Genomic DNA, 25,766 nt, shown 5'->3' with positions numbered 1-25,766 from the left:
CAGAAAAAAGGACGGACATGCCACTCTTACCTTCAGCCCAATGACAATCCTGCAATATGGGTGGGTGAGCTTGGCTCTCCAGCTGTTTCTGGAATACAACTCCCAGCATCCCAACCCACAATTTGTTGTGGCTGGGAAAGTTGGGAGTTGTTGTTCAACCACAGTTGAAGGGCCAAGTTTGCCCACGCCTGAGTTAGAGTAACATTTTAAAAAGAAGAAATAGAGCAGTTTGTCCAAGGCCATGTAACGAGACTATATCCAAGGGCTGTTTCACAGAGTCAAAGTTGCCATGCAGAGTCAAAGTTGCCATTAAGAATACATGCAACAGGAAACTGCAGCCAATCGTGTGACCAATTCCAACCATCTGGTCCCCATCAAACTTCACATTTTTAGGTGTGCAACCAAAAATATCGCGTGACTTGACCCCATGTCCGAGGCCACCAACACATCACTTGCATTCATCTCACTTAGCATTACGAGCATGCGCCACAGCAAGCACCAGGCTCCGAGAACCTCCCCTCCCTGCTTTGTGCAGGAGGAGGAGGAGGAGGAGGAGGAGGAGGAGGAAATCTAAAAACTTTCAACTGCTGTTTGAAACAAACCACAGAATAGAATTTCGTCCAGAAACACAAAACAGTGGTTTGTTCAAACCAAGGTTTAACTAACCCAGAGCTCAACCATTCCCAGGTGCCAGCTCACCATGGTGCCTCCTGGAGAGTGCAGCACCTGAGCCAGATGATGGACAGATATGGCCAGGAGGAGGGACCAACCCTCCTCCACTTTGCCTGTTCCCTTCCCATTGGCTGCCTGAACCAGACAGAAGTGACCAGGAGGAGGTGGCGGCAGCAGGAACAAGCAAGGTGAGGCCAAGCAAAGCGGAGAGTCCCCCCACCATGGAGGGAATGGTGTTGCTGGGGCTGAGAGCAGAGTCTGGCCGCAGGGCAGAGGGCACTGCTGGCAGCAAGCGGTGAATCTGCCCTGCCCCCCCGGCCCCGGCCCCGGCCCCATGGAACAGAAAGCAGTCTGGATCCTAAATTCTGGGACTTGTTCCCAAAGAAAAGATGTCGAGCCCTGAACTGAGAAAAGCAGGATATCAAACCATGGGCTAATATCCCAGTTTGTTATCATTTGTAATATACAAACTACAGTTTCCATATTAGAATCAGGGGTGCACCTAGGCAAGAGCTCCTTCTCTGAGCCCACCTGCCTCCCAAATGACAGATCGGACTGGCTGGTTTTGGCCCATTTAGGGGCTCTCTGTGCACGGTATTGAGAGAGTGGATAGGGAGAAATTTCTCTCCTTCTCTTACAACGTCATGACCAGGGAACTGATTGCCAGAAAATTTAGGACTGACAAAAGGAAAGCACTTTTTCATACAGCACATAATTAATCTGTGGAACTCTCTGCCATGGGATGTGGTGATGGCCTCCAGCTTGGATGGCTTTAAAAGCAGATTAGGCAAATTTATGGAAGACAGATCTATCAGTTGCAACAAGTTTTGATGGCAATAGTGTGATGTAAGGTGATGTAAGGTAATAGAGTGAGGCCTAGAGGCAGGATACCTCTAAATACCAGTTGCAGGGGAGCAACAGCAGGAGAGAGGGCATTCATTCTTCTCTTGCCTGTGGTTGTGGACTTCTCAGCGGCATCTGATAGGCCATTGTGGGAATCAGGCTGCTGGAGTAGCTGGGCCTTGGTCCTGATCCAGCAGGGCTGTGTTCTTATGTTCTTATATCGCCAGCTGGTACAAAAGCATGTGCTTCTGTTGTTTGTTGTGTATTCTTTTGTCCTAATCCTTTGTGCTGGGGCATGTGCCTGCAGCGCCACAGGACCCTATCAACACTTGCATATCATCCTGATTAATTATGATGCTGTGCTAGTGCAGCTGTTTCTTAGCACTTACATGCCGATGCAACCAGTTTATGATTAATCAGTGGAGAAAAAGAAGCAGTCCAAGTAGAGAGCTAGTGCTTGGTTCAGGCTTAAACACTAAACCATGGTTAAGCCCTTCTGCCGCCCCATGCTGCAGATGCGCTATTTGTTCCCCATCGGAGGAACAAATTTGGCTTGAAGCCCAAGTGTGTGCTGCAGAAGGGAAGGGAGGATCTTCCTCCTAGCCTCGTTAAGAGCAGTTTGACCAGGATTGGCCTGAAATTCTGTGTTCTCACAATCGGTTCCACAGGGCTCACTAATCCTGATTAACTTTTTGACCAGGATCCTTGTGATTGTGTGAACCCAGCCAAAATAAATAAAATGAGTAACTGAATGTAAATCAGTTAATCTGAATGCAAATCAGTCTCATATATATTTAATCTAGATGTAAACCTCCCCCCCCCCCCGCCTTCTCGGTTACCTGAGCTGAAGTTTGCAACAGAAAGGGTACACTTGTCCAAAAAAAAAAAAATCCCTTTTTAAAAATATATATTTTTTAGGAAGTACAAAACATTATTTTCACATGAAATCTGAATTTCAACCATACCTAAAATGCCATGTTTTAGTCTAACATGACCAGCAACATTATTGCATTGAAAATTTTCTCGCAGTTAGTTTTCATTACATTTACAGCTACCTGGAATGATTGTAAATTCAATGCTTATTTGTTTTTATACCTTAAATAAAACCTTTAAAAAAAAAAGAAACCTTCCATGTTTAGACTTGGATCCCATGTCCAAGACATTTCATTATGCAAATATTCCAAAAATATTCCAAAATCCAGAACACTTCGGGTCCCAAGCAGTCCGGATAAGGGATACTCAATCTGTATATACATTTGGCTTCTTTTGTGTTTGTCTCAGAGAATCTTGGACCATCTCCGCTGGCTACCCATTTGCTTCCAGGCTTCATTCAGCTTCTGGAATTAAACCTTAAAAGCCCTTAACCGCCTAGGTAGGACCAGAATACCTTAATAGCTACATGGAATGGGCCATAGCTCAGTAGCAGACCATCTGCTCGGCTGAACAGAATGTCCCAGTTTCAATTCCTGACATCAGGGAGGACGGGGGCGGGGGGGGGGACCCTGCCTGAAATCCTGAAGAGTCCCTGCCAGTCAGTGTGGATAATACTGTGCCAGACAGACCAAGGCTCTGATTCAATATAAGGCAGCGCCTTGAATATTGGAATATTCTCCAATATGCCCAAGTGTGACGATCACCACTGGAAACCATTCTCTGCGTTCCATTATCATCAGAAACACAGTAGAGACAGAACCTTCTCTGTTGGGACCCACAGACTGTGGAATACCCTTCCAGGGGAGATCCACTAGGCTCCTTCCTGAACGTTTTGATTCGGGGGCACTTTGTTCCAACAGCCTTTTAATCTCCTATTATGGCCATAATTTACGTTTCTTGTACTTTTTTCCTTCTGTGTAACTATGGTATTTATTAATATTTTAAAGCTGTATGGACGGATTTTTATCTCTGCTTGCCACTTTGAACATATATCTAGAGCAAAGCAACATATAAATGTTTATTTCATTCATATCCTGCCTTCCCCGCAAAGAGCTCAGGGAGGTGTACGTGGTTCTCCCCCACAACCACCCTGTGTGGTGGTAGGTCAGGCTGAGTGACTGGTACAAGACCACCCAGCGAATATCACCATCAAATAGGGATTCAAACACAGGTCTCCCCAGTCCGGGTCCGACACTCTAACCACTACATCACATTACACGGGCAGTTTTATTATAATTCTATTTATTCAGATAACAAAACAAACAAACATGGGAAAGCATTCCAACATGGAACAACCTGAACCTACAATGAAGGACTGCACCACATGATCCTGCTGATGGTACAGCTCTGACAGTGAGGAACTAGAAGACAAACCTGGCAAGCTTCTCACCTAAATGTCTTTATTGCTCACAATGGATAATCAGGCAAAGGGGCCAATACTGAAACACTGTCCCCTCCACAAAATGCCCTTTACCCCTGATCTACGAAGTTAAAAGACAGCAGAAACTAGGTTTAGGAGAAGGTCATAGCAAGCTAGTCAGACTGGATTTCAGAAAGAAGAAAAACTGCTTGAAATATGTGATTACATGTACTCAGGCTATTAACAACAAAATCAACAACCACCACTTTGGCCCCGGGGAAAAGGGGAGGAAACATGAGTGGGGGAGGAGAGGAGCAACTTTCTCCAGATTGGAAGTTCACATTCGCAAACAACATTTACACACGATGCGAAGAACGTATGTACAGAAACTAGATTTACAATTAAATTATCTGCATGACTGATTCTTCTCGCCAAATTTTTACATTTACTAATCTAAGGTCATAAAGAGGAGGGAAAAGTGTGTGTGTGTGTGTGTGTGTGTGTGTGTGTGTGTGTGTGTGTGTACACTCTCTCTCTCCTCCCTCCCTGAATATGACAAATATTTATATACCGCTTTTTCAACAAAAAGTTCCCAAAACGGTTTACATAAATAGACAGATAAACAAACAAACAAACAAACAAAATGGCTCCCTGTCCACAAAGGGCTCACAATCTAAAAAAAAAAAAAAGGAAACATAAGATAGACACCAGCAACAGCCACTGGAGGGATGCTGTGCTGGGGATGGATAGGGCCAGTTGCTCTCCCCCTGCTCAGCCAAGAGAATCACCACTTTAAAAAGGTGCCTCTTTGCTCAGTTAGCAGGGGACACTATAGTCACAGCCAGTGATGAGGAAAGGGGACCTTAGCTCAATAGTATTAAGCTTAAACTCAGTGGCAAGACTTGTATTTCACACGCAGAAGGCCCCAGGCTGGGCTGAGAAAGACCCCAATCTGAAATTCCGGAGACCTGCTGCCAGTCAGTGCAGACAACACTGAATTAGATGTACCAATGATCTGACTCAGCAGACAGCAGACTCTTTAGCCATTCCTCCTAAGGAAGATGCTGCAGACCCCTGACCGTTTTCATCACGCTTTCCCGGCTCTGGAATAGAATACTCTTTTGAAACTGGGTTCTCTATGGCAGGAGTTCCTAACCATGAGTCCCTGCATGTTACTGGACTACAAATCCCATCATCCCCAGCCACAAAAGTAGTAAGGACCGAGGGTGGGGTTAAAGCAACACTTGCCCCCTCCCTGCTTCCCCAACCTTTTCCTGAGGAAGACATCACTGGGATGGGGTGTGTGCATCTGTGGGTGGGGAATCTAAATAAAAAAAGAAAGCAATGTTTATTTGTCTGGCTGAGCAAGTCCTATTTGAACTCCACTGAGGTACCTTTCACTCCGACAACGCTAAGCCCAGGACAAATAATTGAAAGTGCATTGTTGGATAAACTCCCCTGGCCTGAAAACAAGGGTAGAGAAAACCGGTTGGCTACAGAGTTGGTATCGATCACCAGAGCCAGCCTCATCTCGAGAAGCTCCCAGAGAAAGTGAGTTCGCTCCGAACTCGCACCGTTGCCTCCCTGAAAGTTCTCGCTGTGGGAATGGCTGCGGAGAGACAGTCACGTCGGTTACAACTGTTTCTCCCGCCAGCCCACCAAAGATATAAATAGGGCTCCCTTTCAACGAAAGGAAGGGGCCTCAACAGCTGCCGCCGTGGATCTTTTGGGAGAGTGTCAATACTCCAGAAAGGGCACCTGCTTCTGGGTCTTTAGGGTTCTGAAGCAGGTGGACATCCAACACGCGCACTGTGACCAAGCCCTAGAAAAACTAAGATGGGAGAAGGGAAACTAGAGAATGTTTGCAGAGCTGGCAGGTCGAGATGGGCACAAACGGCCCGTGCACAGGCTGGCAGGGCAGGGAGTGGGTCCCTTAAGGAGCTGGTAAGGAACTCCCCCCACCGACCCCACCACTTTTCCAGGTGCGGGGAAGAGCGCTTCAGCCCCGCACAGCCGGCTGGGAAGCGGGCACCACACCCAGAAAAGCGGTGGGAAGGAGCGGATAAGGAGCTCCTTACCAGCTCCTTAAGGGAGCCGCTCCCCAGCCCAGTGAGCCGGTTCGAACACCGGCGCTCGGGCCCGTTCGGTGCTTCCCAGAGAAGGCGCCGAACTGGCTCGTGCACATTCCTACCGGCAGGCAGCTTTGTCGCAGGAAAAACAAGCACCTTAACTTTTGAGCATCAGTCCTTCACACGGTCTTGTGGCAGCAAACATAAATTGTCCCCTTTGCTAAGCAGGGTCTGCCTTGGTTTGCAACTGGATGAGAGATTGCAAGCGAGTGCAGTAAGTCATTCCCCTTAAGGATGCAGCCATAGCTCAGTGAAAGAGCATCTCCATGCTTGCATACAGAAGATCCCAGGTGCTCCTTAGAATCTCCAGGTGGGTTGGGAGAGACTTCTGCCTGAAACCTTGGAAAAGCTGCTGCTAGTGTAGACAATACTGAGCTAGATGGACCAAGGGTCTGACTCATCATAAGGCAGCTTCCTGTGTTCCTATTTCCATAAAAAGTATCAGCCCACAAACCTATGCACCAGCCTGTCTTGCTATACAGCCCTACACTGGATATTTGTAGCATCATCTACACTACGGTGGGAGGAGGCAACAGGAAGGAGAAACTTAAGTATGTAGTCACCTCTCTGGGCTCCTTGGAGGAAGAGCAGGATATAAAATGTAAAAAAAAATTAAAAAAAATTAAAGTGTTGGATGAAAGCCAGGAAGACCCAGGTTCAAATCCTGACTAAACTATGAAGCTCACTAGCTGGTCTTGGGCTAGCTGTCATATAATAGAACCAGCCTACCTGACAGGGTTGTTGTGAGGAGAAAAGACAGGGACCATATATACTACTCTGAGGTTTTTGGAGGAAGGGCAAGATTAAAAAGATGCACGTAAAAAGCAGGAAAGATGCAAAAAGAAAGGCCAAGAGAGATTATGGTTGAGTAAAGCAAATTATTCCCAATGCATTTTGGCTGGTCGTCATCAGGGGAATTGATTCAGCAGTTAGACAGACACTGCACCATCATCAGAAGAACCGTGTTTGGAGTCACGGGTCCTCTTCATGAGACAGGCCTTGAGAAGGCCTCTCTTTGCATTTGGGAGCCAGTCCAAAAATTTATTAGCCAAACAATGGACACTTGGCGAAGTTACCAGACTTAGTGACAGACACTGTGGAGAACGAGGGTAAATGGGGTTCTCTTTATCCCCTTTGCAAGTAACACACTTAGAACAGAAACAGAGTTGCTCGAGATGAATACAGATTTTATTAAATAACTACCTCTGAATACAGTATCCCAGTTTCTAGGCTCCATGGCCCCAAATGTATATTCGTTGGCCTGAGGAACACTTTAAAGAAGAAAAAACAAGGCACACTTCTCCTCCAGTATTCACACTCATACCGCCTCTCTCTCTCTGCCCCACCTTTGCAGCATGATGTTTGTGTGTTATGTGCCGGGACAGATCCCGCCTGGTGCATTGCAGGACAACTCACTGACAAAGGCAGAGAGTTTAAATTCCCACTTTTGGAGCTGTTCCTCTCAGTGCATAAGGGGAGCAAAAGCAGGAAACTCAAACACTCCACTTTGGAGTTGACTCAGAGAGTCAGCGTGGCACACCAGCCGTGGCCCATCTGTTGGGAAACACCAGTATAAAAGAGATGCAGCTTTGTATTCTAAATGCCTTTGCAAATGAGTTTATAATTGCACCTCATTGGCCTTGCATCTTACATCTCCAATATGGCCTGAGAGGTTGCGAGGCAGGAGAGTAAGAGCACCAACTCTTTTCCCATTAATGAAAGCTTCCCTTCCTGGTGGTCTGGAGGCAACTCCTACCTGCCAGTTGCCACAGGTGAGGGGTGAGTGGCAAGCCAACCTTACTACTCTCGTGCGCATTGACGTACGGACTTATCTTGTCTCTGGGTTTGTCTTCAGCTCTTGCAGATGTCAGCTGCCATTTTTAGCAGTGTTTGCAGAATAAATTGAGATGTTCCTCATGATCCAGACAATGAAGCCAGAGTTTCTTTGTTCTAACAGCACACTTTCCCACATTACCCAAGGGGGAAAAAACCTAAAGCTGCTGAACAGCACTGAGAATAGATTATTTACTTATTATATTTGCATTCTGCCCTTCCTCCAGCACTTTCAAGGCAGTTCATATGGCATTGAGATCATCTCAAGAGGTTTCTCTACGGTTGCCATTGGCTTGTCTGGTGGCTCTCGAAGACAGGCCTTCTCCATTGCTGGCCCCAAGGCTTTGGAATAGGCTTCCTGTTGAAACAAGAGCCTCCTTGACAACTTTTTAAAAGGCACTGAAGTGAAGACACATTTGTTCCCCGAGGCTTTTAATCAGACTTACCGTTTTAATCATTTTTAATGTTGGGTTTTAAATGATTTTGTTTAATTCATCTTATTTTTGTTGTATACTGAGCAGTCACGCCGATTTGGGACGGTATACAAATGTGTTGGATAAATCAATTATTCATTTAAAGTACTAGATTTTTATCTCAATCTTCCTTCAAAGAGCTCCAGGAGCCATACATGGACGGCCTTTCAACCACCCTGTGAGATAGGTGAGGCTGAGAGACACGGGCCATCTCAAGACTACCTAGATGTCAGGGTTGCACCCAGTCGGCCCTCCAGACGTTGTTGGAATACAGTTCCCATCATCCGCAGCCACAATGGCCAATACTCAGAGATTATGGGAGTTGCAGTCCAACCACAGCTGGAGCGCCAACATTGTGCAGCCCTGCAGTAAGCTGTTGGAGGGGAACTGAGCTCACTGAACAGGAATCTGAACCCAAGTCTCCTTGGTAAAGTCCAACACTGTAATCCAGAGATAGGCAACGTTAGCTCTCCAGCGGCTGTTGAACTACAACTCCCATCATCCCCAGCCTGTGGCTAGGGAAGACAGGAGTTGTAGTTCAACAACAGCTGAAGAGCCAACATTGCCTACCCCTGCCCCAATCATCACTACATCATTTCCCTTTAAAATAATAATAATACACTTATCAACAAGCCTGTGTGGCAGTGTTCCCTCTAACTCTTTTCATCGGTATGCAGAATAAAAAAAATTTCAGGGCAGCGGTATCAAGGCAGTGCGGGCACACACACATTCAGAATGGGGCCTTCCTGATTCAACCTATGCGGGATCTAAAATTATCTGAACGGACATTTAAAAACATGCGCACACCTTAGAGGGAACACTGCTGTGTAGTAGATTAAGCCAATTAGAGTGACTTCAGGAACTAAAGAGACACCCAGCATCCTCTCTGCAATGTACAAAGATTGCATACCAGGGGCTCCTCAGCAAATAAAGCTATGTGGAAAACTTCACTCGGGGTAAAAGGTATTAGAAATCACTAATTTGCAGCAACATCAGCTAAACCTGCCAAGATTCTGCTTCCCCTTTTCCAACGACAAAGTATTAGAGGAACGGCTCAGCAGAAGAGAGCTGCCTTCCCAGCCCTTCCGCTATACAAACCTGGCAAGAGTCATCAAGGAATGTGAAGGAGGGAATGGCTAATGTCTCCAGTCCTGCAACTGCACGGCTTTCCATGCTCAACCCAAATATTTGGATGGCAACTTAGCTGAGTTCAGAGAATCAGCAAATGGACTTCAGAAATGCATTTCAAGTGTTTGTTCTACCCTCTCAAATAACATTAAAGAGAATGTTAAAACAACAAGAGTTGCTTGAAACTCCGCAGTTGTTCTGGATCGGTTGCCTATAGAAACAAACGATGGGCCAGCATCGAAAGCGCCAATGCAGGAATGTAGGAGAGCATGCTTCTCTACCCAAAATCAATTGCTGAACGCTATTGGACAGATGAATCTGCCACTTTGCAGCGCTCAGCTCTCCATTTACAGAAAAACTTAAAATTTAGCAGATGTGGGTTCGTTCCAGGATTTATTTATTCATGGCATTTATTAGCCAACCTTCACAACCCAAGCTCTCAGAAAAGTATATCCTAACATATATCAACATACAAATACATCAAACATTAGAACAATACAGCAAAGCTGTGGATAAACTTTCCAGTAGAAAAATCAGTCTAAAGGTGGGTGCTCTCTGTTGCCCTCCCCGCATCCCCGCCCGCCATTTTCACGGTGAGCTATGGTGAAGGAGCCACGTCGCACGGCAATGTCGTTAGAATTCACCGCAAAAGCAGCAGGTGCAGAGGAGGTGGTGAGGAGGAGGGACAGGTGATGGGGAACTCCCACCTGTTTGACCACCCTCCTCACCGCCACCGCTACCTGCCACCTTCGCAGCAAGCTATAATGACATCATGAAAGCTCGTCGTGAAATCAACAGTTGGAGATGGCAGCGAGGACGGCAGATGCACGCTCCTCACTGCCCGCTCACCCTCCTGCCCTTCTCAGCATTCAGTCGCGGCTTCTTCTGCTTTCGGTGGTTGGAGGTGGCAGCCAGGAAGGCAGGCAGGCAATGGGAAGCGTACGCCCACTCACCCAAATCAGCAAAGTAGGTACGTGGACAGCAAGGGCGGACAGGGGCGCCCAGGTGGGCTTCATCAGGGGCACGCCTGAGCCTTGGGCCAGCCCTGACAACTCAACTTTATATTCCTGTCAGCCATCACTTCTGCATCACTTTGAAAAGACAGGGTTTTGTGTACTTCATGTTCCTGTAATTGGACCATGCAAGCACAGAAGGTCGCATCTGTTGCATCCAGCATCCGAAGAGCCCCAAGACCACAGCAGCAGCAGGGCCCAGCGCATCAGAACTCAATCAGAGCAGGGGGTCCTAGTACCCCTAGGGGTACTTGAAGGGCTACCAGCAGGTACTTGGAGCCCTCTTGCCAGGTTTCAGAAAGTTAGCACTGAGTATTCGTTTACTTAGCGTATTTCTATACTGCCCAGCATAGACGTCTCTGGGCAGTTTACATAAAATGTACAAAAAATTAAAAACACAACATACAACAACTGAAACAATAAAATATTAAAATCATTAAACAATTTTAATGTTTAACTCGGGAAGACCCGAGTTCAAATCCCCATTCAGCCATGAAACTAGCTGGGTGACTCTGGGCCAGTCACTTTGCTCTCAGCCTAACCTACTTCACAGGGTTGTTGTGAAAGAGAAACTCAAGTATGTAGTACATCGCTCTGGGCTCCTTAGAGGATTTATCTGCCAAGGGATGTGGTGATGGCTACCAGCCTGGATGGCTTTAAGAAGGGCTTGCACAAATTCATGGAGGACAGGTCTATCAATGGCTTCTAGTCTGATGGCTATAGGCCACCTCACAGGTAAGATTATTAATTATTATTATTTCTTGTTTACACAGTCAGACAGGTGTTATTGGCTGGTTTGTTTTATCCAGACATCGAGTCCTTCCCAAGAACCTGGGATGGCTGAATTTTATTGTCAATGGTTATAGATATCGTCGCAGAATATAGGCTGTTCCCAGTAAAGCTGCTTTTTGTAATTGGCTGATGGTGATTTCTGTGGCCCCTATGGTGTTGAGGTGCTCTTCAAGGTCTTTGGGAACTGCACCCAGGGCGCCAATGACCACTGGGATTATTTGGGTCTTCTTCTGCCACAGCCTTTCAATTTCAATTTGTAGATCTTTGTATTTGGTGATTTTTTCTATTTCTTTTTCTTCTATTCTGCTATCCCCTGGTATTGCTATGTCGATTAGTTTCACTTGTTTTTCCTTCTTCTCGACTACAGTGATATCTGGTGTATTGTGTGGCAGATGTTTGTCTGTTTGTAGTCGGAAGTCCCATAATATTTTTACATCTTCATTTTCTACAACTTTTTCAATTTTATGGTCCCACCAATGTTTGGCTACAGGTAGCTTGTATTTTTTGCAGATGTTCCAGTGTATCATCCCTGCTACCTTGTCATGCCTTTGTTTGTAGTCAGTCTGTGCGATCCTCTTAAAACAGCTGATCAGGTGGTCCACTGTTTCATCTGCTTCTTTACAAAGGCGGCACTTGCTGTTTGTTGTGGATTTTTCTACTTTTACTCATTAATTATTATTATTATTATTATTAATTCAATTTCTATACCGCCCTTCCAAAAATGGCTCAGGGCAGTTTACAAAGAGAAACAACAAACAAATAAAATGGCTCCCTGTCCCCAAAGGGCTCACATTCTAAAAAGAAACATAAGACACACACCAGCAACAGTCACTGGAAGTACTGTGCTGGGGGTGGATAGGGCCAGTTACTCTCCCCCTGCTAAATAAAGAGAATCACCACGGTAAAAGGTGCCTCTTTGCCCAGTTAGCAGGGCAAGATGCCACTAAATACCAGATGCAAGGGAGCAACAGCAGGAGAAAGCATGAACAGGAACATAAGAACAGTCCTACTGGATCAGGCCCAAAGCCCTTCTATTCTAAGACCCCATTTCCCACAGTGGCCCACCAGATTATGAGCTTCTCAGAGGCATCTGGTGGGCCACTGTGGGATACAGGATGCTGCACTAGATGGATTTGGGTCTGATCCAGCAGAGTTGTTCTTATGTGCCCTGAAGCCATGCTCTGGGACCTGAACATATGTGTGTGTAGATTTAAATGTGTGCGCACACACCCCTCCCTGTAACCATTTTGAAAGGAGCTATTGCTTCTTGAGAAAAATAAGCCCTTGCACAATATGTATGAAATGTTAGGTTAAACACAACATTTACCCAAGGTGCAAGAAGGGCCACTTCAAAATCCATTAGCGTGTTGGGCAAACAGATGGGCTCAAACACTCAAGGAGGGGGAGGAATCTCTTTCAGTTATCCTCCTGGCATGGGAAAGAGAGTTGGCAGCAGAAGGAAGCTTTTTAAACATGAGTGACGATCATTGCACGAAACGTCCTAATTTTTATGCGTAACGCACCTCCTTAAGTCCATCTGAAACCCAGTTCGACACCAATTGCCTCTCAGTTGACGGGAGCCAAGACAAATAGTCTTGATAAAAGACAAGCTTAAACATCAAGAATGCAGCTCCTAGACGCAGCCAGTTCATTGCTCAACTTTCTGCATGGCAAGAGAACTTTTTAGGCTGATTCTTCTGTGTTTCTTGTTAAGACTCTCAAGGGCTGGACAGCTGTTTACCTACTTGGTTCGCCCACGCCACATAAGCCAAAGGAACACTTCTGGCTCCAAAAAAATCACAGATTTTTCTAAGAAAGGGAAATCCATGCAACTCATAACACTTGTGGCATTTTTAAGATTTTATGAGTCAGGACTTGCCTACCAGTAAACACAGAGCCCAAAGTGAAAAGGTGTGTCTCTATTTACCTCTCCAGAACAATGCCACTTGGGTCTACTTCCAAACACCTCTCTCGTCTTCCCCATTTCCCCCTCTCTTAGACTTTGTGCTGAAAAGGGCTCTCCCGGGCTCAGTAATGGGAAAACAGGGGTGTACAAAGGCAGAATTGGGTCCATGGCTCAGAGGCAGACCATGCGGAAGGTCCCCGTTCAGTTCACAATATCTCAGGCTAAAAGGATCCAGTGGTAGGTGCTGAGAAGGACCTCTGTCTGAGACACTTATGCCAGTTAGAGGGAAGGCAATACTGGGCAAAAACTCCAGCTTCAGTTGACACCAACTCATGTGGTGGTGACTTAGGACCGGGCCTTCTCTGTGGCTGCCCCAGGGCTTTGGAATGCGCTCCCTGCTGAAATAAGAGCATCTCCTTCTCTGTTTGTTTTTAGGAGGACCCTGAAGACATACCTATTTTCTCAGGCCTTCAACTGAGATCAAATTTTAATGTGTGTTTTTATCTATAATGATTTTTATCTTTTTATGTATTTTAAATGTTTTATATTATGTCTTAATTCTGTACACCGCCTAGAGATGTCTATACTAGGCGGAATATACGAGGTGGTATATACAGGTGAAACTCGGAAAATTAGAATATCGTGCAAAAGTCCATTAATTTCAGTAATGCAAATTAAAAGGTGAAACTGATATATGAGACAGACGCATTACATGCAAAGCGAGATAAGTCAAGCCTTAATTTGTTATAATTGTGATGATCATGGCGTACAGCTCATGAAAACCCCAAATCCACAATCCCAGAAAATTAGAATATTACATGGAACCAAGAAGACAAGGATTGAAGAATAGAACAATATCGGACCTCTGAAAAGTATACAGTGTACTGTGCTTGATTGGCCAGCAAACTCGCCTGACCTGACCCCATAGAGAATCTATGGGGCATTGCCGAGAGAAGGATGAGAGACATGAGACCAAACAATGCAGAATTGCTGAAGGCCGCTAATGAAGCATCCTGGTCTTCCATAATACCTCATCAGTGCCACAGGCTGATAGCATCCATGCCACGCCACATTGAGGCAGTAATTGCTGCAAAAGGGGCCCAAACCAAGTACTGAATACATATGCATGCTTATACTTTTCAGAGGTCCGATATTGATCTATTCTACAATCCTGTCTTCTTGGTTCCATGTAATATTCTAATTTTCTGGGACTGTGGATTTGGGGTTTTCATGAGCTGTACGCCATGATCATCACAATTATAACAAATTAAGGCTTGACTTATCTCGCTTTGCATGTAATGCGTCTGTCTCATATATCAGTTTCACCTTTTAATTTGCATTACTGAAATTAATGGACTTTTGCACGATATTCTAATTTTCCGAGTTTCACCTGTAAATTCAATCAATCAGTCAATAAAATGGGCACACAGTCTGACTCAGGCATATGTACTTTTCTCCAAATTGGACAGAAGCAAGGCCAACCCCAAATCTTCTGCTGCTGCCTGAGAGAGCATCTTTCCCTTCCACTAATTAAGGGTGGCACAACTTGCCAGGAACCTCTCCTAAGCTCCACTAAATGCTGCTATCAGAGCCCTGCACAGCTCCTATTCAGACATTCAGGAAAGATGGTGCCTCTTCACCTCCTACTCTGCTGTCATTAATGATGCCGCAAACTGGTTACGCAAGGGGGAAATGCCTCACTTTGACTCATGGGAGGGCTGTAAGAATGTAAGAGAAGCCCTGCAGGATCAGAGTCAGGGCCCATCTAGACTAGCTTTCCAGAGGTATCAGTTCAGGCCCCAACACATATCCACCTTAAAAATATTGTTGCTCAAGATGGGGGTCAAGATGGGGGTTGTTGCTCAAGATGGGGGTCTGCCACCAGCGGAGGCACAGGAGAGTCAGAGAGAACCACGGCAAAGCCTTGTTGTTTCAATGTTTTATATATAATAGCACTTAACAGCTTATCAGTGTTTGATAATACAGTAGTGATGGTATTTATATTATGAGTAGTAAACAATGCCAATACGAAAGAGATGTTGCCAGTCAATTGAAGCATATTCCGAGATCAGGAAGAGTGCTCCTGAATCTCAAATCTTTATTTGCCCCAGGCAGCCCTGCTTCTGTTCTAAGTATGTAGGAACATAGGAAGCTGCCATATACTGAGTCAGACCATTGGTCTATCTAGCTCAGTATTGTCTTCACAGACTGGCAGCGGCTTCTCCAAGGTTGCAGGCAGGAATCTTTCTCAGCCCTCCCCCGATTACCTGATGTGCCTTGAAATCCCCCACCCCCGAGTTACAGTACTACCTGCATATACTTCATAACCTTGTGGGTTTCCAAATCCTTGTATGTAAATCTTTGTAGATATATCATGTACAAACAACCACTTTGTATATAATTGTGCTTTGGCAACGTACTGTATGCTTTGGTAGTTTGTTGGTTCAATAGAAAAATCTTGTCCTATTTTTAAAAAAATAATAATCTTGTCCTATCTTGGAGAAGCCAGGGAGGGAACTTGAAACCTTCTGCTCTTCCCAGAGCGGCTTCATCCCGAGGGAAATATCTTGCAGTGCTCACACATCAAGTCTCCCATTCATATGCAACCAGGGCAGACCCTGCTTAGCTATGGGAACAAGTCAAGCTTGTTACCACAAGACCAGCTCTCCTCTCTCTCTCAAACTGTAAAGGGGTCAAAGAGAAGCTCATTTACCCTCCCTAACCCCAATGTCCATCACTAAAGTCAGATCATTTTGTCAGGGGTCCATTGTCTGATGCCTAAAATTTTAGGGGTGGGTCCTAGATCCAAAGCAAATTTGTAAAGGCCTTCATTACAGAGAACAAACAAGAAGCAATTGAAAATAATAATCGCTGGAGGTATGGTCACAGCATTTCATCAGATCCTGAGCAAAGGGCACAGGATTAACCATCAATTATGAGTCACTTGTATCGGGGGCACTTAACAGGAACACTCCAGGAAGTGCCCTTAACTTGGGAAAACTGTGGAGGGAAGGGAGAGAATGAGAAGAGGAAAGAGATGATAATCTCCCAGCTTGACTACAAACAACATTCTGCTCAGGTTAAACATAGAGGAGTTGCCATGGCTTGAATCAAACTGTTCTAACCAACCCTACAGAACTCTCCATCTCTGGTTCCCATGATATCTAAAAGCCCAGTAGGCCAGAAGTTCTCAAACTTAGGTCTCCAGATGCTGTTCCCAAGTACAGTAGGAAGCTGCCTCATACACCAACTCAGACCATTGGTCCATCTAGCTCAGTATTATCTTCATAGACTGGCAGTGGCTTCTCTAAGGTTGCAGGCAGGAGGCTCTCTCAGCCCTTTCTTGGAGAAACAAGGCAGAGGTGCACTTTGCCACGGACCTTGGGGATGTGGTCCGTAGCCTCCTGTCACCGGGGGGGGGGCCTCCCCAGAGCCCAACCACTGCCCACAGGAGAGGGATCGGGGACAAGTTAAAAAAAAAACTTTTTTCAACCACCCCTGCATGGCGGAGATGGTAGTAAAGACAGGGGGCGGCCGTAGGGGTGCAGACTGAGGCGGGTGAGGCAAAGGCGACAAGAGCTCCTTCGCTGAGCAACCCAAATGACAGGTTGGGCCATTTTCAGCCCATTTAGGGGCTCTGTGCACACACACCTTGGTGTAGGCCTGAACCAGGCCAGCCTGTTCAGGCCTACACCAACCTCATAATGCACCTGAGCAACATCAGAGCAGAATCTGGAGCCATCAGAACAGAGGGCAATGCCCCAGCCACTTGCAAGTTTTGACAGACAACAAGGAGGGCACAGCACTATTTTAAGACTAGAATCAATAGCACTTGCTGCCAAGGCAGCATTAAAACATGGCATAAATCAAATAAATCAAATCAAAGGAACAAGTACGCAGTCTAGGAGTGCTTCTGGATCCACACCTCTCCCTGGTATCCCAGGTTGAGGCAGTCGCCAGAGGGGCTTTCTTTCAGCTTCAGCTGATACACCAGCTGCACCTCAAAACAGTGGTACATATGTTGGTAACCTTCAGACTTGACTTCTGCAATACGCTCTATATGGGCCTGCCTTTGTACATAGTCCAGAAACTCCAGTTGGTAAAGAATGCAGCCAGGTTGATCTCTGGGTCATCTTGGGAAAGACCACATTACTCCTTTGTTGATAGAACTACACTAGCTGCCAACAGGTTTCCAGGCAGAGTTCTGGTTATAACCTATATAGTCCAAAACACTTTAGGCCCTGGGTATTTAAGAGAACATCTTCATTATGAGCCCCACCACCCACTGATGTCGTCTGGAGAAGTTCGTCTCCAGTTGCCGCCAGCTTTGGCTGATACGCCAGCTGCGTCCGTTTCTTGAGATGAATGACCTCAAAACAGTGGTACATCTGCTGATAACCTCTAGGCTGGATTACTGCAATGAGCTCTATGTGGAGCTGTCTTTGTACGTAGTTCGGAAACTGCAGTTGGTTCAGAACGCAGCAGCCAGGTTGGTCTCTGGGTAATCTAGGAAAGACCATATTACTCCTGTGTTGAAGAAATTGCACTGGCTACCGTTATGTTTCCGGGCAAAATACAAGGTGCCGGTCATTACCTATAAAGCCCTAAACAGCTTAGGCCCCGGGTATTAAAGAGAACGTCTGCTTCACCATGAGACCCACCGCCTGCTAAGATCATCTGGAAAGGTTCGCCTGCGGCTGCTGCCAACTCATCTGGCAGCTACTCAGGAACGGGCCTTCTCCGTTGCAGCCTCTGGACTTTGGAATGAGCTCCCTGTTGAAATAAGAGCCTCCCCATCTCTGGCAATTTTTTAAAAGGCACTGAAGACATTTATTCACCCAGGCTTTTAATTAGATTTATAGTTTTAAATGATTTTAATAACTAGATTTTAAATGTTTTTAATCTTTTAAATTATTTTAATCGTTAATTGATTTAATGTTTTAAATGATTTTCATTGTAAACCACCCAGAGACGCAAGTCTTGGGCGGTACAGAAATATTTCAAATAAATAATGAATAAATAAACTACTGTGATGATGTCATCCACCCCGATTCAAGATGGCAGACTCATGAACGTTTGAGGCGCAAGAGGGCTAACTTGCAGACCGCCTAACGGATTTGAGCCAAATTTGGTACAGTTCTAGTGAGTGACACACAGGGACACCTCAATGGCATGGTCTGTGATGATGTTATCCACCCCAATTCAAGATGGTGGGCACGTGAACATTTGAAGAGCAAGTGGGCTAACTTGTGTACCGTTAGTTGTGTACCTAACTAATTTGAAACAAATTTGCTACAGGTGCAAGGACACATTGTGACGGCTCAAGGGTGTAGCCTATAATGGTGTCATCCACTCTGTTTCAAAATGGCAGACTCAATGATTCAAGGTGCTAGTGGGAACTGATTTGGACCAAATTTGGCACAATTGTAGGGACACATAGGGACACCTCAAACACATATTTTGTGAAGTCATCCACCCCAATTCAAGATGGCAGACACGTAAACGTTTGAGGCGCAAGTGGGCAACATGTGAACTGCCTGACTGATTTGGATCAAATTTAGTCCAGTTGTAGGGGGTAGTGAAAGGAAAGGAGAAAAATTAGTTCTTATTAAAACAACTTGTTTTCTACTGTCTCTGACTGGCAGGGTCATAATGCAAAATTGAAATAGATTCAGCAGGCTTAAAGTCTACCCAAACTGGCCTGTATGATGTCCAGTTCTCTTCCAACCCAGTGACTGGCCCTGAATCTACACCCTTCAGCACCAGCCGACATTGGATTCTGTTTCTTGGTCACTCTAGAATGTGACTGACAGAGTGTTGCTATCACCTCTTTTCGGCAGGCTCCCAGAAGCCTCTCCGCTTGTGTTTGAGACTGCAGGCATATAGGTCTCACTTTTAACATGCTCAGGAACCTCGTGGGATCATAAGCTTTCCATTTGCTGGCATATTGGGGACCAGTCACTTGGTGGGCAGTGGGACGGTTACCCCTAGATTTAGCAGCTGCCAAAGCCAAATTGAAAGGTAACTAGACTCACGACTTCCCTATGCTGGGATGCCTAAGTAGACTCAAGAGTTAACTCACAAAGTCAACTCTCCTCTCAAGGTATCTCTGCAACCAGAGAGACCACGGCTTGGTCCAACTCCCCTCCATAGATGCCTCAAACGAGCTAAAAACCAGTTACCTCAGCAGGGAACCCAGATAAGGCTCTGCAATGCAGTTCCCCTCCTATCAGAAGAAAGTTAAGTGGACGATAGATACTCAGAGGTGCACCCATTAAAATACTGATTAGCTTACTAGAGTCTTCCAACCTAAGGAGATGTCGTGTTTACACGTCCATCCACTCCGTTTACATAACAGGGTACTCTTGACCCATTCAAACAATGTGTTGTAGTGCAGCACAGTAAACACAAACAATGGAACCACTGTTCTTTCTAAGGTGCATGCATACAGGTGCACACAAACTTCCAGACCCTGTGCAGAAATTTATGGTGGGTGCACAGTCTCTACCACTGCCACCCAACTGCCTGGCACCCGGTCCCCAGCACCCCATTCCCCCCCCCACCAGCCGGGAAACATTGCCACGCTTTCCCCCTCTCCCCAGCTGAGTCACAACAGCCACTGCCTCCACCCACCCCCCCGCCAGCAAGGCATCCTCCTCCTCCTGTTCCGGCTGCAGATCTCACAAGATCTGCAAATGGAGCAGCCAGAGGAGGACAGGAGGCAGAGATGGCTCCCCCCACTCCACCTGCCGCAGGGAGAAAAAGGTTTTTTAAAATGTGCAACTGTGGTGTTTGCAAGGGAGAGAGAGAGAGAGAGAGAGAGAGAGAGAGAGAGAGAGAGAGAGAGAGAGAGAGAGAGAGAGAGAGAAGGTGTACACACTGACTTGATGATGCTGCCCAGGACAAAACTCTTTCTGCTCACTGATTTAAAAAAAAACTAGAAGGAACACTAAATGGAGCCTTTTGTGATTCCCCAGAAGTTCCCTATTCAAGAAAGAAGGGCAGCAAGAATGTTGCCTCATGACGCATCTTGGACTTTAATTGCCCTGAGCCAGTGAGCTCCCAGGTGTGCTCCATTTGGATTCCAGTGCGAGTCACTCACACCTTAGATGCTAGATCTGACACCAGCCATTACACTCGGCTGTGTCTTGCTCTACGTGCCAAGAACACTTCCAGCCTCCAGATCGGCCCAGCCAGCCTTGCTGCCACCAGAAGTTGGCTGCTTGAGAACAGACACTTTCTGGATCTGTCTTTGCCATCTAACCCCCATGGCTCCCCACTCCTGCCTGCTACTTCCCAGTCCATCTCTGAGGAAAGAGGTCTCTTGACTGCGCCAGAGCCACAAGGATCCAACCACCACCAAAGCAAGGTCAAGGTTGTATAGTAATCCTTACGCCCCTCTGGACTTCCTATTCCTGCTCTCTTCTTAAATCCAAAATCCTGTTTCTCTCCAGCTTCCTTTTTCTGGTCAGCCTGGAAGTTATTTTAATTGGGATACTAACACTGTTCCCTCTAAGGCACGCACATGTGCAGACATTCACAAGTTTTTGGATGTCCGCTCAGTTCAATTTAGATCCTTCTCAGGTTGAATCAGGAAGGCCCCACTCTGAATGCATGTGAGAGCACACACTGCCTTGATACTGCTGCCCAGAACAAAACTCATTCCACACTGAGATGAAAAAAATTAGAAGGACCACTGGACACTAAGCTAAATTTACTCTTTGCAGTTATCTGGTTAATCTTGTAGCGTATTTTTTAGTAGTAATATTGCTTTAATCAACTTGCTTATTCTGTTCTACCCCTACCCTACAATAAAACCTTGTTTTATTAATAAAAACTTTAACCTTTCAGTCCATTTTCCCACAATCAAACTTTGCATAAAGATTATTCTGACGTGGAACTGCTCCACCCAGGTGAGCTAATTTCCCCACACAAAGCCCGAATGCAGTTTTGGGGTGTCACCCCAGGGCAGTTCCATTAACAAAAGAAAGAAGCCAGAAACTGACCCTGCAAGGAACTTGGGGTGCATTTCTCCGGCTGTACATGACTGCTGCCAGAAGCAATCGCATAAGTTGCTTGCACAGAGCAGCCAACACTGAGCTAGGCAACATAACGGGAAACCTGGTTGGTGTTCAGTTACCAGCCCTTTTAAAAAGACACAGGTTTTCTGGTTTACTTCTACAGCACATTACCCAATGTGATTCTCTAAAGCAGGCCTGCTCAACTTAAGTCCCCCCCCCAGCTGTTTTTGGACTACAACTCCAATAATCCCCAGCCACAGTAGCCAATAGCCAAGCACTATAGTAGGCCTGCTCAACTTCGGCCCTCCTGCAGATGTTGGCCTACAACTCCCATAATCCTTGGCTATTGGCCCCTGTGGCTGGGGTTTAGGGGAGTTGTAGTCCAAAAACAGCTGGGGGGCCTAAATTGAGCAGGCCTGGACTATCGGAATTGTAGGCCAACATCTGCAGGAGGGTCAAAGTTGAGCAGCAGTGCTCTAAAGCAAACATAACCCCCTACCCATGCCCTGAGGTCTGCCAGGCACTTGCTTTGACAATCGAATGCAGGCAGCAAAGACAAGGCATCCCCTGCTAACTGGACAAAGAGGCACCTTTTACCATGGTGATTCTCTTTATTTAGCAGGGGGAGAGTAACTGGCCTTATCCACCCCCAGCACAGTACTTCCAGTGACTGTTGCTGGTGTGTGTCTTACGTTTCTTTTTAGACTGTGAGCCCTTTGGGGACAGGGAGCCATCTTATTTATGTATTATTTCTCTGTGTAAACCGCCCTGAGCCATTTTTGGAAGGGCGGTACAGAAATTGAATTAATTAATTAATTAGTTAGTTAATTAATTAATTATAATAATAATAATAACAACAACAACAACAACAATTTAGCGAGCCCTTGGTGGGCTTGGCAGATCAGCTGTGCTCAGGCTGGTGGGTCACCAGTTATACAGGCCTGCTCTACAGCTGCGGAGGGCCCAAAATACCGCTCCAGCAATTTTTAGTATTTTGAACAGGTGCCTGTGGGCTTTTTAGTCCTCAGCAGAGGTCTGTTCTCTGTTGACGGGTGGAGAGACAGGATTGTGATCCAAACCAGCAAGATCGAGGCCGGAACAAGTGGATCAGGGTCTGCAGGGCCAAAGTGGGGTGGAAGGTCAAGATTCCAGAAGAGAAAGCCAGGCAAAGTGAGGAAAGGGAGCCTAAGTACCTAAAAACGGCCCCGCTGGGTCAAGCACATGACCTATCTAGTTCAGGATCTTGTTCCCCACAGTGGCCCACCAGATGCCTCTGAGAAGCCCACAGGCAAGCGATTAAGGCATGCTCCCTTTCTTCTGCTGCTCCCCTACAACTGGTATTCAGAGTGTGTCCATTGACAGCAGGCACTGTATGCACAGCTCTCTATGGTTTCCATGTGAGGGAGAGTTGCCAGTGGCTGGGCAGAAGAGGCACAAGGGTTCTCACAGTGAAAGGATCGGGGCTAGGAGAGCTCTCCTCTCCTCCACCCTCAGTTGAAAGCTGGGAGCCCTGCTGGGAGCAACCTGGGCTGGAGGGAAATGCGTGAGTTCTTACGATCACACAAATCCGAGCAATTCACCTCCTATCCTGATTTTAATGTTTGTGTTAACTACTAGCCTAGAGTGCTTGTGGCACAGAAGGGAAGGCACCAGGTCTGGATTGCTGGGTGCCCCAGTTCGTCACCCTGGCGCCCCAGTTCGTCACCCTGGCGCCTTACACAGCTCAGTGTAAGTGAGCTTGGGAGGTGCTTGCATCACCTATGTGCCAACCCTGATGTCATTTGTTTCATCAATCATGACAAGCAACACTGTATTCTTGCCATATGCAACACCTGACAAGGGAGAAAAGCCCTTCCATTCCTGTTGATCATATTTAGCCATCTCAAGCTCTCACATGCCTTCTCATAAATCTTTCAGATCCCCATTAAGGAAACCCGCTTCCTTAATTTTCTGGCTTTTATCTAGCTGATGAGTCAAGCTGCTTTCAGCCTTTAAAAACCACCAGCAGTGAGGGGGGAAAGGAAAAGGGTGCAAGGATTTACATGGTTATGTCAACATTCTAAAATAGGAAAACAGGGTTACACTTGAGAATGTGTCTTGTCCTCTCTGCTCATGTACTTTCAAAAGGGCAGGCCAGTAAGAGTATATTTGAAAAGAACACTGGGGATAAAGGATAAGGCACACAGAATATAGACATTCCACATCTTTTCTAGGCTAATAAAAGAGAATCTATTATAGATTTTGAAGAGCTGATTGGCTGGTCTGTACAAAACTAAGTCATACTTCCCAATGATCTACAGGTATACAATTTTGCACATAATTCTGCCAGTGAAATTAGCTGAATACACTAATTTTTACACTGGAAAATGCTTAAATTATTTTTTGGAAGAAATTAGCAATATCCTACTTCTCAGTTACCTACAGGTACCAAATTTTGCATAAACAATCCTGCCCCTTAAATTACCTGAATGCATTACTTTTTATGCCATAATATGGGGGAAAGGGAATATATTTTTATTTTTAGAAGAAATTCTGAATATAATCATAGTTTAACAATATTGTTCTCAGATCTTTAACATTCAATAATCAGATCAATAATTCCAAAACAATATCATTCCCAAGAGAAGCAGAAGATCTTTCTCAGATCCAAATTTCCTACAATTCAAATTGACCATATATGGTAATTATTCAATAAAATGCAGTTGAAATCCTACAACTATCAAGGTGTTCTTTTACTTTCGCTTTGCAAGCACATTACATTAGAAAAAATTCTATGTCATATACAGGTGACCCTCGAACAGTGCTTTTACCCATTTATAGACTACCTCCTTATATTCCAATTAAATTATAATGGAGGGTCAGTTTCAGTCATTCACTGTTTTCTCCCCCAACCCAACTACATTGGTATATAGTTTAGATTGCTCAGCTGATGTGTGGAGAGATTTTAAAAGAAGTGGTGTGAGAGACACAGGCTGTTCCATCCACTCGCCTCCTGTGCTGCTTCTTTAAACCTCCCTAAAGGTTAGCTTTGAAGTGAAGAGAGTGGTTATTTAAACTTTACACCTCCCCACAATACACCTGATGCATGGGGAGGTTTACAGTTTAAACAGCTCCTCTCCTCACACAGGCGGGGAATGGATTGTTTAGCTAAGGAGCTAACCTCATTTGGGGGGTTTAGGTCAAGCACCCCAGTACCACGGTTTCCATGAACGTTACTCCCACAATATTAGAGGCCCTCTTTGATTTCATTTCTTGAACTTTCCTAGCAGTGTAATCTATGCAAACCGACCTCGCCTGGTCAATGACGGGTCTCCCCTGCTAGTTGTGTTTATGCTGCTACTGTGTTGGTTGCAAGCAGTAGGAGAAATAAAATTGGGCCCATGGTATTTTATTTTGGAGTCCTGTCTCAACTCAAAAGTTTGATCTACACCACTAACAGGTGATCCAAAATTAAAAAAAAAAAAAAACACCTCCCTTTTAGCAATGCTTTATCAACTCAAAATGCTTTGGAGCATGAAAAATGAAACTACTTTATCCTGAGTAAGACTATTAACCCATTCTGCACAGTATTATTACTTGCTACGTGGGCCAAGAGGTACCTTTTAAAGTGATAGCACTCATATTTTGCAGGGAGGTTTTAGCAACTATCACTGTTCAGCCCAACATAGCCCCTCTCTGGTAGCATGTGTGTGTGTGGTTTTGTTTATTGTTTTTCTTTAGAGATCATGAGCCTCTTTGGGACAAGGAACCATCTTCGCATTGCTTTTTGCTATGTAAACTGCTCTGAACACGTATGTGTTTAATTAAAAGCAGTATATATGGTATTCTAAATAATAACTGTTTGCACTGACTGGCAATGGTTTTTCACAGTTTCAGCAGATGACCTTCTATCTATAGATGCTAGAGATTGAGCCTGGGATGGTCTGTTTGCAAAACACATGCTCTACAACTGAGCTAGCTATGTCCCCTACCTAACATAAATGCAATTACCACATCAGGCAACTTGGCTGAAGCCCACAACCCTTTAAGAAACAGTAGTAGGGCTGTTCTCACAATCATCAACTGGGTAGGAGAAGCCTCCTACCCAAGTTCGGGAGCTGCACACTCTCCCATTTTCCAATGCTCAATGAGTAAAAAGCAAGGTAGGAGGGGAAGGAAGTCATCATCTGCTAAGCAGCAGCTGAGTCGGAGGGCTTTTCATCAACCTTCTTGCAGCTGCTGGGTAAGACTAAGCCTACAGATGATCAATAACTTAGCGGACAATCACTTCCTGCCCCTCCTACCTTGCTTTCCCTCTTGCGCATGATCTGAAAACAGAAGGGCGTGGAGCTTCCAAACTTGGGTAGGAGGCTTCTCGTACCCAATTAACGACTGTGAGAACTACTTCAGTATCTGATTTTGGACTGCTTGACTTCCCAGGAAGTAGTAGTGCAGAGATAGGAAGGTCATCTCCTTGACATGTACAAGACCACACTCCTGGTCAATGAGGCCATGAAATGAACATTTGGTTGCAGGATCAACTGCCTCATCCTTCACACCCCAGCCCCCTACCATCCACAGATCCCCCATTCACACTCACACTCTCAGAGGTCTCCATAGGCTCGGCTTAGTGGTAGGGCATCCACTTTGCATACAAAAGGTTCCAAGTTCCCTTCCGGGCATC

At 45.6% G+C, this 25,766-nt stretch overlaps 1 protein-coding gene across 3 annotated transcripts in view; it reads right to left on the bottom strand.

Moving 5' to 3' along the window:
• The window catches only part of MNAT1 (MNAT1 component of CDK activating kinase), a 191,285-nt gene that overhangs the window by 135,842 nt on the left and 29,677 nt on the right, over positions 1 to 25,766 (bottom strand). The gene's annotated exons all lie outside the window — the stretch shown is intronic.

The sequence above is a fragment of the Hemicordylus capensis genome, chromosome 1 (genome assembly GCF_027244095.1).
Source record: "Hemicordylus capensis ecotype Gifberg chromosome 1, rHemCap1.1.pri, whole genome shotgun sequence".
Classification (NCBI taxonomy): Eukaryota; Metazoa; Chordata; class Lepidosauria; order Squamata; family Cordylidae; genus Hemicordylus; species Hemicordylus capensis.
Note: the sequence above shows the minus strand (reverse complement) of the source record. Positions and strands in the feature narration are given on the sequence as shown.